The following is a 13,188-nucleotide window of genomic DNA, read 5'->3' as shown; positions in this document are numbered from 1 at the left end:
GCAGATGCTGGTAGGATCCGTAGTCCATCGGCGTGAGCAGGGCACAGGAGCAGTAGCCCAGTGCAGGAGGGCACCTGTGGTAGCATTGTGAGTGCTCTATCACAGTCTGACATGTGTGAGGGGAGCGAGACTGCAGGGTGAGCAGCCAGGGCTCATGCAGGCTTTAGAGAAAGCGCGGCACCAAGGCAGTTGCTAGGAGGCAAGGATTTCTCTGGTGGTGATGGCAGGGCAGGGGGAGGTGGTCATCCTGGTGAGGAGGGCATGGCAGAGGCGTAGGCAGACAAGCAGCCTGCGTCTCCTGCAGAAATGAGAACTGCAGGGAAAGCAAAGTCCCTCATTTGGTCAACAAACGGCTTTGATCATACATTCAGGGGTGACCAGGGAGGAATGAGTCATTTATTTGTCCTTTTCCCAAATTTATAGTTCATAAGGTGTCCAGTTTGTTTAATGGTTGTTTTAACACAGAGTACTCAGTTCCTGTGTCCCTTAGAAAATCTATAGAAGTATCTAATGTCCTTTTTCTTGCTGTAAGCACATTGGCCTTTGTCCAAGGAGTGCCTCTGTCCGTCTTCATTTGTCTTTGATCTTCTGTTGCCCAGGCTCCCTATCTGTCTGAGTCCTTCTTGTTTATGATCCCTTTGTTTTTTTCTTTTTTCTGCCTCCCGCCTTTCTCTTTCTTTCGCTTCCCCTCTCTCTTTCTTCCGCTTCCCGCCTCTCTCTCTTTTGCTTTACTTTCTCTGTCTCTCATTTAACACTTTTTCTGTCTCTCATTTAACACTTTCTCTGTCTCCCCAAATTCTGCAAGCTATCATCTTGCAGCCTATCTACTTGCTGTAACTTTCTCCTTATATCTGATGCTGACTGTCCTATGAAGGCCATGGCTATCGTTGCCTGCTGACCTTCAGAGGTTGGGTAAAATGCCTGTAAACCTCCATTAAACATTTAAGAAACACAGATTTTAACTGGCCCCTGGAGAACCTCTTTTACCTTGGCCGAATCAGTGGGGTGTCTTGCCCCTGAAATTTGCCATGAGCCCGGCATTTTGACTGTCAGTTTCTCCCTTTATAGAATTAATTAGACATAGAAGAATGAAAATAGATCCATATTTATCTCTATGCACAAAACTGAAATCCAAACAAATCAAAGACCTTAACATAAACATGGCCTCAGTGGCATAGACATTGAGAGAAACAATCAATAAACAGGATCTCCAGAACCGAGAAGCTTTTTGTATAGCAAAGGATATAATCAACAAAACATAAAAACATATAAGGAACTTAGGAACTTATTCCTCATTTAGTGAAATTATGTTACAGACCTAAACTGTAAACTCCAACAGATGAACTTAAAATGACTGAAAGATATTTAAAATTTGCTTAAATATAACATCCTTAATCATTGAGGAAATGCAAATCAAACAACTCTGAGATTTTATCTTATCCCTGTAAAAATGACCAAGATTAAAATATTGTTTGACAATTTATGCTTAAGAGAATGTGAAATAAAAATCCTTTGTTTTTGGTAAAAATACACACTGATACAGCTATTTTGAACATTAGTGTGATGAATTTTCAGAATTAGGTAACATATTACCTTAAAACTTAGTAATATCCCTTTTGGGCCTACTTTACATAACAGAATTATTTCATCATAGACAGAATCTGAAAACAACCCAAAATGTACCTCTTTTATATCAATAATAAATGAGAATCTTCGCCATGTTTTTAAATAGCCATAAACATTATAAAGAGTCAAAAGGGCCATTTTAACTCAACCTCATCACTCAGTAACATCCTTTTTGCCATTGTAGTGAAGTAAGAGGATTCAGCAGATCTTTGCTATGTGGGGCAACTCGGGGCCCCCACCTCATCACAAGCATTGCGAGCAGTCAGGTATCAAATTTAGATCTAAACATGGGCTGGCTTAGAAGCTCAGCTGGGCTGTTCACATGGCCCTGGCCTGGGGTCACAGGGCTTTTACAGCAATAGTTCTTGAAGACAGTATATTTCTGTATCCATCTAAACAGAGTTGGGAATTTAATTTTTTATGGGCACACTGCATAGTAAGAAATATAGAAACCAACAATCTGTAGATTTTTATAAGCACATTCTTTTAAAAGTGACTCAGCTTAACTTTTTCCCCATTTTTAAACCAGATGCTTCACCCTGGACACAGCACGTGATGACTAGAACAGGGCATCCCTAGAAGAGAGATGCTATCAGGGCTGCGACGCCCTTCTGATGTTGGCTTGCAGTACTACCTGTTGCTCCTGAATCCACATTCACCAAAAGCCACAGGGATACTTACTTGCAATCTCTCTATCTGCTGTCATACCCAGTCCTGGCTGCCAAAATGAAGAGGTCCAGGTTTTTTACAGGACATGTGCTTTCTAATAGGGTATCTGAGCCCAGAGAAACAGCCTACTGCTGCTTCTCAGGCTTACTGGGTCCTGTGGGGGAGGGATTAGCACCAGCTTGGATCCCGCTGGCATGTGTGCCTCCTGCTTGGAAAAGAGACGGGGAAGGGTCAGACTGCTGTTACACTGAACAATCCAACAATCAGACGTGCTGCGCGGCTTCGGCGCAAAACTGAAAGCAAAAATTCAGACGGAGATCGTGAGGAGGGTCCGGATTCCTCGTCTCCCAGAAAAACCACGTACCCCTCGGACACAGGCAGAGCCCCAAAAAGTCCTACTCTGGTCGTGGGATCAAACAGATGAGACCCGAAAAATCGGGCTCCAGACACCCGTGGAACGTCTTCCAGGGCTGCGGGGGAGAAGTCCGAGCTCATCAGCTCCTTCTGAGACCCGCCAGATACAGACCAACTCAGCTGCACAGAATACAGATTCGCAAGCGCAACAATTCAAACAGACAAACAGACAAGAACACAAACACACAAAACACACAAAGACGGCTGGCCAGCTTACCTCCCGAAGGTGGGTCGGTGGTCCCTGAGTGGGGGCCTCGGTTTCCCGGCCAATGCACCAAAATGAAAGACCCCCCGAAGGATGTCTTTCTTCTGGAGAGACCCCCTACCCAAGGATCAGTCAAGACCACTTGTGCGGATGCAAACAGCAAGAGGATTTTTTTATTCTGTCATGACAGGGTCCCTCAGGTTCGGGATATGAAGGACGGACGTCCACAGCTGTTACAGCCCATCTTTTAAAGCAAAAAGCCACAGAGACCGGGGGGCGACCTGTAGGTTGTTTTTTAACTTATTGGATTGGCTTATTCAAAAAGGCTATTACCAATAATTAGCTGGAGAGTGATTGCCAGATCAGATGAGGTAAAGGGAAACTTCTGAAGGTCACTTTGCCCCTTCCCAGGGACTAAGTCAAAACATCAGTAACTGAGTCAACACCTAAGGGTTATCATGCCCCTATTCAGGGAGATGGAAAGTTTCCAACATCTCAGTACGTGCATGCATAGCTGTTATGTCCTTGGTTCCCAGGGGAGGTGGGGAAGTACTGAGAGTCATCAGAAATGGCTTTAGATTTTTCTTAAAGTTTTACATCTTCTTAGGGTTGAGGGGGCTTACAAATGCATTTAGAGTCTTTCAGGTGTTAACTGGTTAAAAAAATGGAATTCTATAACCTGGGATCATGATTGTGTGGGAGGACCCTATTAAAGCTGAAAACTTTAAACTTTCAGATATTTAAAGGTTTATCTCACCTGAGGTAATAGTGCCCTCAGCCTCACCCCTTGAAATATTGCCCTTTTCACCTTACACTAAGGAAATCAATTTTTCAGTGTCTGCTAAAACAGGAATGACTTTTTTTTGTTTGTTTAGAAGGAATTGTCTTGAAAGACAATACCAATGTCCGACAAGGCCCACCAATAGTTTCTTTTAGAACTATAACCAGACTCAAGGAAAAGCAGCCTCCTAGAAGGTAAGTAGAAAGTGTAATCCGTGAGGAAGTGTACTACACTACTAATGAGCTTAATGATTTTGTTAATTCATTCAATCAGAAGTCTGGGGAATATGTGTGGGGATGGATTTTAAAAGTATGGGATAATGACAAAGAGAACATAAAACTAGAGCAGACTGAGTATATTGATATGGACCTTCTGAGTGGAGATTCTGCTACTCAGTTGGATGTATTAAATGTAATGAGAGTAGATGGAAGTTTCTCTCTTGCCAGGTCCCGTAGTCATTTAGTCCCAAATAAACTCACAGAGGCTTATATTAATTATAAAGAGTTTGGCCTATTGCTCAGGCTCATGACTAACTACTTAAATTTACCCATAATTTATCTCTATGTTTAGCTTTGTGGCTTGGTATCTTTTCTCATTAAGGCATTCTCATTTTGCTTCCTCTGCCTCTGGCCGGTAACTGACTCTCTACCTTTTCTCTTCCCACAATTCTCCAAGTCTAGTTGCCCCACCTATACTTGTCAATCAGCGTTTTAGTAAACCAGTACCAGTGACATTTTTTTTATTTTTTTTATTTTAATTTGACAATTATATATTTTTTTACTTCCATTTTAAAGTTAAAGTATACAGACTGGTTTATTTCTGCAGTCCCTCATTCATTTCCAGGTCTCTTAGCAGCTCTTTGCTTATCAGCAATCAAAAATTTCAAAATCAGCACAATACTATACAGGATCCAGACTCTCTGCATATTTCCCATCTTTACATGTATTTTTCTTTTACTCTTACTGTCGCTAAAGACTTTTTTAAATTAATTAATTAATTTGTTTATTAAAGATTTCTGCCTCCTCCCCGCCACCGCCTCCCATTTCCTTCCCCCTCCCCTAACCAAGTCCCCCTCCCTCGTCAGCCCTAAGAGCAATCAGGGTTCCCTGCCCTATGGGAAGTCCAAGGACCACCCACCTCCATCCAAGTCTAGTAAGGTGAGCATCCAAACTGCCTAGGCTCCCACAAAGCCAGTACGTGCAGGAGGGTCAAAAACGCATTGCCATTGTTCTTGAGTTCTCAGTAGTCCTCATTGTCCAGCGAGTCTGGTTTTATCCCATGCTTTTTCAGCCAGTGACAATTCTTTATAGTGTTCAAGAGCATTATCTCAAAGGAAATGGGTTTAATTGGACCCAGAGTTAGCTGGGACCAGGTGGCAGCATAGTGTCAGAGGCAAAGTAATTTTAGTTATAATTTGCTTTCAGCTGGCAAGGCCTACAGTATACCTTTACAGTTTAACTTCAAAGATATATTAACTCTCCTGCCTTGTGTTATTTGATTTGACCAAGTAATCATGAGGTATCACATATGCATGTCAGAGGATAGAAAATAAATCCATCCAAAATCCAAGGATCTTCTCCCTCTGTGAAATTCTTAGAAGTTCAGTGGTGTGGGGTATATAGGGATATTTCTTCTAAAGTGAAGGATAAGTTATTACACCTGGTCCCTTCCACCACCAAGAAAGAAGCACAATGTTTAGTGGGCATATTTGGATTCTGGAGATAGGACATTCCTCACTTGGGTGTGTTACTGGAGCCCACACCAAGTAATTTGGAAAGGTGCTAGTTTTGTGTGGGGCCTGGGACAGGATAAGGCTCTTTAACAGGTCCTAGCTGCTGTGAATGCTGCTTTACCACTTGGACGATATGATCAAGAAGACCCAATGGTACTTGAGGTATCGGTGTCAGATAGGTAGAGTTTGGCAGTTTGGAGCCTTTGGCAGGCCCCAAGAGGTGAATCAAAGAAGAGATCTTTGGAATTTTGGAGAAAAGCTCTGTGATCATCTGTTGTGGGATAATCTTTTTTGTACACTGTTAAGAGAGATTTCTGTTTTACCTCATCTGCCTAAGGTGCCTTCTAATTTGTTTAATAAAGAACTGAATGGCTAGTAGCTATGTAGGAGAGGATGGGTGAAACTTCCTGGCAGAGATAGGAACTCTGGGAAGAAATCTGAGAAGAAGAGGATTTGGAGGCCAGACATGGAGGATGTGGGTCATACTGTACTAAGGAACAGAAACAAGCCATGTGGCAGAACATAGATTAATATAAATGGGTTAATTTAAGTTTTACAAGCTAGTTATAACAAGCCTAAGCTAAGTCAAGCTTTCATACTTAAGAAGATGTCGCCATGTCATTATTTAGGATATGGAGGTCCAAAGAACAACCAACTACAATCATTTGTAGACAATTATTCTCCCTTTGAAAAACTGCTTTGGTCAGCTATTGGGTCTTAGTAGAAACTGAAGCTGAACACCAAGTTATCATAAGACCTGAATTGCCCATCATGAGCTGGTATGTCTATGATGGAAATATTTTTTGTTAAACTTTTTAAATATTGATTTAGAAGGTCACTGACAATTTTGAAGACCATCTATCCATTAAGTGTACTTGATTTTAGGCTTAACCATGAAAGCACATACGGAAGCCTAAATAAAGCTTGTTGCTAAGTAAGTTACATAACTATTTACAATTTGTATGTCTTTATTATCTTTTTGTTTTGTTTTATCTTCTGAGACAAGGTGTCTTAATTATCTTTAACAGTTTAAGTTAGTAACTTTCATAAGATTAAGATTTTGCAGCTTTATCCGTGTTAAATCTGAGCTTTAAAAATTTGTGTTGAAGGTTTAATTAAAGATCCTTTAGCATAAAAATAAAAATTTAAACCATAAATGCAGTAATTTAAAACCATAAATAGAATCCATAAAGAGACTGGAAACTGTTTTTATCCTTTTGTCATACACTATTATAGAATATCACAGTTTTTTGTATGCCACAGTTTATCCAGATAGCTAACACTTAACAAAGCAAAGACAAGGAAGCTATACAAATATTGTTGGAAACCTAAGCAAACTTCAGGAATTTATAAACATTATTTATCAAGCATACCTTATTTACCAAAACGATGTTATTTCTTATCAAAGTCCATGGAAAGAATTGAGTTAAAGGAAAAAAGGAGGGAGGGTCACAAAATGAACTCAATGATAGGTAGGGTCAGAAAGCAAATCTCCACTGGAGGGAATTTCTATATACTCCAAGAGGAAGCTGAGAAAAAGCATAGGTGTTCCAGACTCGGCCTTGAGGAGGGAGTTGGGAGGAAACAGGGCTATAAAACATCATAGAAATCAAAAAAGTTTAGGGAAGCAGTAGAGGCAAAGAAAGGATCCGAGGGCATAGGTAGGACTACAGGTAGAGAGATAGCATAGTGGAACAACAGGTTGGACTGCAGTTTCTAGGGTAAAGAGACAAGAAAACTTGCAATGGATAGGCCCATGGCAGCACAAAGAGAGACAGAGTGGGTAGCTCCAAGTGGGAAAAACCAAAGAAAAGGGTGCTGGGCTGTCCCAGGCTGGAATGAAGTTTCTGGGGAAAGTGAGAAAAAGCTAGCTGAGCTGTGGTGGATAAAGTATCATTGTAACAAGAATTTCAATCTGAGACATCCCCAAGTAGAATGGAAAATTTTTCAGAGGAAAAAACATTCCAAATCACAGAAGAAAGATGTCCCTTATCCTTGTGATTAGAGCCCACTGGCACACTGCTGCGGCTTTTGAAGTAACAGTAAACAAATCAGAAAGCTCAGGTTGATGCTTATCCAGTAGATAGGGAAAGAGGAAAGAGAAGGAGAAAAGAGCGATGTCCACTGGGTATAGTAGGCCAGAAACAACGAGGGCAGGAGATAGAGGAGATGGCCACATCAGCGAAGCATAGAAACATGTACAGCATGTGTAGGTGCCCAAATGGAGGGCAGAGCAGGCCAGAGCCCAGAGAGACACTTGCAAGGAGTAGAGGACTGACAAATGGTTAGAAAGCAGGTAGAGGGAAGCATCAGCTGAAGAATTAGACTCTAGAATTTGGAATCAAATTGTGGGTGGCAGAAACAAAGAAGCCATACATGCCTTAGAAGAGCCAGAGCAGCGGTTTAGTTCAGAACAGCCAAGTTCCTTGGGAAGGAACTCGATGTTGGCACTCCCATATTTTCAGCACTAGATGAATGAAACAAAGAAATTAAAAAGGGACCACATGACTTCTCCTAGGTGTGGAGGGGGAGGTTTGTTTATAGACAATAGAAAGAACACAGTCAGAGACAAGGACACCTGGGAGAGTCCAGATTGAACATAAACAGAATGAAGCAAGCCATGTGAGGAGGGGGAGGGGAGCGAGGAGCCAAAATGCTGACCAAGACAGGCAGCCTGGACCAAGAGAGTAAAAGACAGACCAAAAAGGCCAGGTTGCCAATTATAGGGGGAAGGACAGTTGGGGAGGGGCAACCAGCCATTAGTCCATAAAAGTTGGGGCCTGAGGAATGTAGTGAGAACCTGATAGCCAGCATCCACTTTGATATGTTAATAAGTATCTCAGTTAGGCATTTGTCCTGGTTTTGAGCTCTCTAACAGTCCTGTTGTGTCTGGAAAGCACTGGTTCTTTGGTGTCCTCGACCACCACTGGCTCTTACAGTCATTTTAACTCTTCCCACATCCCTGAGCCTTGGGGAGAGGGGTGTGATATGAATGTCTGATTTAGGGCTGAATATGCCATCATCTCTCTGGGGGTCTCTGTGTTAATTGCCATCAACTGCAAGGAGAAACTTTTCTGATGGGGGTTGAGAGGTGCTGTTTTACTACTATGTCCATCTAACAGAATAATAGTGTTGGGTTTCCCTCCAGGGTCAATGGCCTTTCTAGTCACAGTTTCCTGTACCTTTTAATAGTGCCAGGTAATTCACCTCATGAATAAAACCTTTGATCTAAATAGAGACTGTTTGTCTATTCCCACAAGTGCCACTTTTGTGGCAGTTTGTATATCTTGTCAGGCCAGTCATTGTTGTAGCTTGCTGAGTTCACAGGTTGGTGGGATTCAGGTTTACTTTTCTCCTATTTTCATAGCACCTTACAGTAATATGAATGCTAACCAGTGTGGATGAAGCTTCTGGGAGAGTACGAGCTTGATTTCTTCTTGTTCTGTGACTCAAGTATGTGGTATCTTCTGAAACAGAATTTTAATGTTAAGAACTGTAAGTTAGCCAGGAGTATTGGCAATAACCTGTAGTGCTTGGGAGTATATGTGACCTCCACTGGCCGACAACTTAAAAAGAAGTAACTCATTCCTGGTACTGAGGTTTTTATTTGCTAACACAAGGTGTTATGTGTAATCATACATTTATGAAGCCTCTATAGTCATAGGTTTTGGTGGCCTTCTATGTTAGTTCTCTTTCCCCATATTCCCCCTTCTACCCTGCCACCCCATTTGTAACCCTTTTGACTAAGGGACTAGAGGAGAAGTAGCATACATATGCTCTCTACATCAAGAGCTGCCTCTCTTCTCATTGAATGCGTTCCCTTCGAACCCCAAGACCAAATTTACATGAAATAAGTGAAGGAATTGATTGGACAGCTGTAGTCAGAAGGATTGCAGGTCCTAGCTTTATTTATTTGAAGTAAACACTGTCAGGTGCCACTCTTACAGGTACAGGTATGAGTCTAGAGAGCAAACATTGACACTACCAAATTCACTTGCCTCTTTACAATAAATTGTATTGAGACACATGGATAGTTGCAGAAAAGTGGTAGTATATTGGGAAAGATATGAAGAAGTTTAGAGGTCTGCTAGCCTTTCTCTTTCAGACTAATTCCCAGATGTCAAAATAAAACAATGGCTTGAGTGAGGTCTGCTAAGACTTTTTTCCAACTTTGATGTATTTTAGGTTTATCTTATTTTATTTAATTATTATCTTTTAGAGTGAGAGACAGAAAGGGGGTGGATCCACATGGGAGGGGAGTCTGGGAGGAACTGACAGAAGTCAAGGGAGGGGAAACAAAATAATCAGGATTGATTTAATGAGAAAAAAGACTATTTTCAATAAAAGGAAAAATTGCTTATTTTACTTTATATGCATGGGTGTTTGCCTGCATTTATATCTCTGTACCTTGTACATGCCTGATGCTCACAGAGGTCAGAAGTGGGTATTAGGTACCATGGAACTGGAGTTGCACACAATTGAGAGCCATCATCTATAGTAGGAAGCCACTTGTTTGTTTTCCCAGCCACCCAAACTTCTGAAATAATCATACAGAAACTATATTATTTAAATCACTGCTTAGCCAATCACTTAAGTGTATTGCTAGCTAGCTCTTACATCTAGTATTAACCCATTTTCAGTATTTTATATTTTACCATGAGGATTGTGGCCTACCAGCAAGGTTCCTTCATGTCTGTCTCTGGCAGCTCTATGGCTTCTCCTTGACTCTGCCTCCTTTCTCCCAGCATTCAGTTTAGTTTCCTCCACCTACCTCTGTTCTATTAAGCCCCTGGCTGAAACAGACTCCTTATTAACCAATGGTATTCACGACATACAGATGGGAATCCCACATCAACCATCTGTAATTCCACCATTCCTGGAATCAAACCAGTGTTCTCTGGTTTGATCTTAACCACCTCCAAGTTATCTCTCTGGTCCTACGATATTTTATGCCCATTAATATCCATTTCCTCCAAGTTCTTATAATGTAGACTTTTCAGAACATGCTCCCTTCCCTAAATTAGGACCAAATGGAATAAGAGCTGCTGCCCATTTTTCCAGTGCTGCATTTCTTATAATAATCTCTGGAACTTCCTTCTCCAATAATTACCATTGTCTGGCTTCATTGCCTTAGTGTCTATGTTGATATAAAAGAGTGGGGTAATGGAGAGTAAAATCTGATGCGTGTTTTATGTGTTTTGTTTTTATCCGTTTTTGCTAAGTAGCTAAACTAACATTCTGGCTATAAAAAAAATCTATGGTATACAAAGAGCATGTTTATATTGAAAAATCACTTGTAAGCTGTTGACCGCCTTGGCGAGTTACTCTGTCTAGGGTCTGTAACCCGCCTGGCTGGTCAGTTATTCCAGGGTCACGGAGAGGTACCACCTGAAAGACATGGGCTGGTGAGAAGAAGGAGGCTAGGCAGATTTGTCGAAGCCTCCGTTTATTAGAGTCATTGTTGCAGCTTATATAGCCCCTGGATGAGGAGCTTGGGGGGCTGTGGCATGGGATCTTGCTGCGTGGTCCAAGCCAGTCACGAGGTCGTTGTCTAGGAGGTTACGATCGGTCAGGTCACGATTCCTTGGTTAGGAAGTCATGAGTTGACACACCTAGTTCTTCTAGATAGTTTGGAATGTGAGGTGGGTTCCGCTAACAGATAGCTCTCTATTAACAGTTAATTTGGGTGTGGGATAGGCTTTGTCAATAAAACAATTCTCAATACAATTGGGAAGTGGAGCCCTCTGCAAACTTCTCAGGGCAATGATCCTTATAATAATTTTGGGGGGGCGGGGGAAATGGCTCCTGACAGTAAGCTGCCTGAGCACTCAGAACTGGAATAACTTCAAAGAAGTATAAATGAAAAAAGCAGGTGGTGTTCCCAGAAATCCTTGATGTTTGCAAGCTTCTGGGAATATAGAAATAAAAATAACCATTTTCTTCTGTATTACAAAAAATGTCATAAAGGGATCTGATCAATTAGTATTAATTGAGAAGTTGGAAAGTGAGGTGAATTCTCTGCAAGTCATCAAATAAATGTCAGCCATTAAATCTAAGCAGCATGAATTCTAGTAAATTAGCAAAGTAAAATGTGATTTTGTTTTGTTTCATTCTGTTCTTTTGAAATTATTTCAACTTCTCCAACAAATACCTGCTGGGCGAATTGGCTTTCCATACTAAAAAGAAATGCTCTTTACTACAACCTAATATTTTATACAAATATTAACTCAAAATAGATTGTGGGAATATAAGAGTCTCATTAAAAGGGGAGAAAAGAGTGCTTGGCTAAATAACTTTATAATAAGTGGATTTTGCAAGACTGAAGGAAAAAAGAAACAGCGCAGGAGCATTGTGTTCTAGTTGTCCAAGGTTTCCCCCTATGGGGAATAGGTCACTATTTCTGGTAATACTCTCTCCGTTTATACTAGAACACTACTTACATAACTAGATGCCTATGATGAGAAATTATTTGGAAAAACTTCCAGTTTAGAAATCCACTCTGCCTTTTTTTAAAACACAATTTGCATGATACTTTTATCTAAAAGTGGGGAAATGCTGAGAAGAGCGGGAGGAGGTGGCGGCCTCGGGAGGATGCTGCTCTTTGGCGTAAATTGCAATCGATTAGGGCTCATTTCTCAGACTCAAGTTAGAAGTGAGAGTTCAGATAAGTGAGGCCGACATTGCCGCTTTGAACACCTCAGAAGGGGAGAATGGATTTATCAGGAGTGAAAAAGAAGAGCTTGCTAGGAGTCAAAGAAAATAATAAAAAGTCCAGCACTAGGCCTCCTTCTCCTACCAAGTGCAAGGACTGCTCTGACAAGAAGTCCAAGGATCGCTCTAAAGAGTTGAGAAGGATCATGGCAGGGTTAAGACTGGGAAGAGACGCACTGCTTCAAGTGGAAGCAGCAGCGCCTGGTCTCGATCCAGCTCAACTTCCAGTTCGGGCTCCAACACCAGCGCAGGTTCAAGTAGTAGCTCTAGCTCCTCCTCTGCATCCTGCCGCTCTGGGAGCTCCAGCTCTAGCAGCTCCTCCGGCTGCCCCAGCCCTTCCCTGCCGAGGCATGACAACAGGCAGTGCTCCCGCTACAAATCCAAACCACCTAAAAGAGATGAGAAAGAGAGGAAAAGGAGGAGCCCTTCACCTAAGCCCACCAAAGTGCACATTGGGAGGCTCACCAGGAATGTGACCAAGGATCATATCATGGAAATATTTTCTACTTATGGGAAAATTAAAATGATTGACATGCCTGTAGAAAGGATGCATCCTCATCTATCCAAAGGCACTGGAATCCAGATGAAGCGGAGAAGGCACTGAAACAAATAGAGGACAAATTGATGGCCAAGAGATCACTGCTACTGCTGTGTTGGCACCCTGGCCTCGGCCACCCCCACAGTGATTCAGCTCACCCAGGAGAATGCTTCCACCACCTCCCATGTGGCGCAGGTCACCCCCACGGATGAGGAGGAGGTCTTGCTCTCCAAGGCAAGGTCTTGATCTCCTGGCCACCGCTGCCATAGGAGACGCTCCAGCTCCAACTCCTCCAAATAAGCAGGGACGTTCATTCGTACCTCTGTAACTTATGTTCCCCTAACTCAGTTTTGTCCTTTCTTTATCCAACAAGGATCTGTAGGGAAGAATCCCATAACGGGGTGGGCTTTGAAGACAGCAGTTGAGATATTTCCTCTGCAGGAGGATTCTGGCTGCAGAGGTACTGTTGATTCAGGACTGTGCCCATAAAGGTGCCCTGTAGTTTTCTGGCT

The 13,188-nt window shown here is 42.0% G+C and overlaps 1 pseudogene; it reads left to right on the top strand.

The window, feature by feature from the left end:
* The first annotated feature begins 12,083 nt into the window (after positions 1-12,083).
* Positions 12,084-12,976, top strand: LOC130868129 (RNA-binding protein with serine-rich domain 1-like; annotated as a pseudogene).
* The last annotated feature ends 212 nt before the right edge of the window (positions 12,977-13,188 follow it).

The sequence above is a fragment of the Chionomys nivalis genome, chromosome X (genome assembly GCF_950005125.1).
Source record: "Chionomys nivalis chromosome X, mChiNiv1.1, whole genome shotgun sequence".
Lineage (NCBI taxonomy): Eukaryota > Metazoa > Chordata > Mammalia > Rodentia > Cricetidae > Chionomys > Chionomys nivalis.
This window is presented reverse-complemented; position numbering and strand designations above follow the sequence as displayed.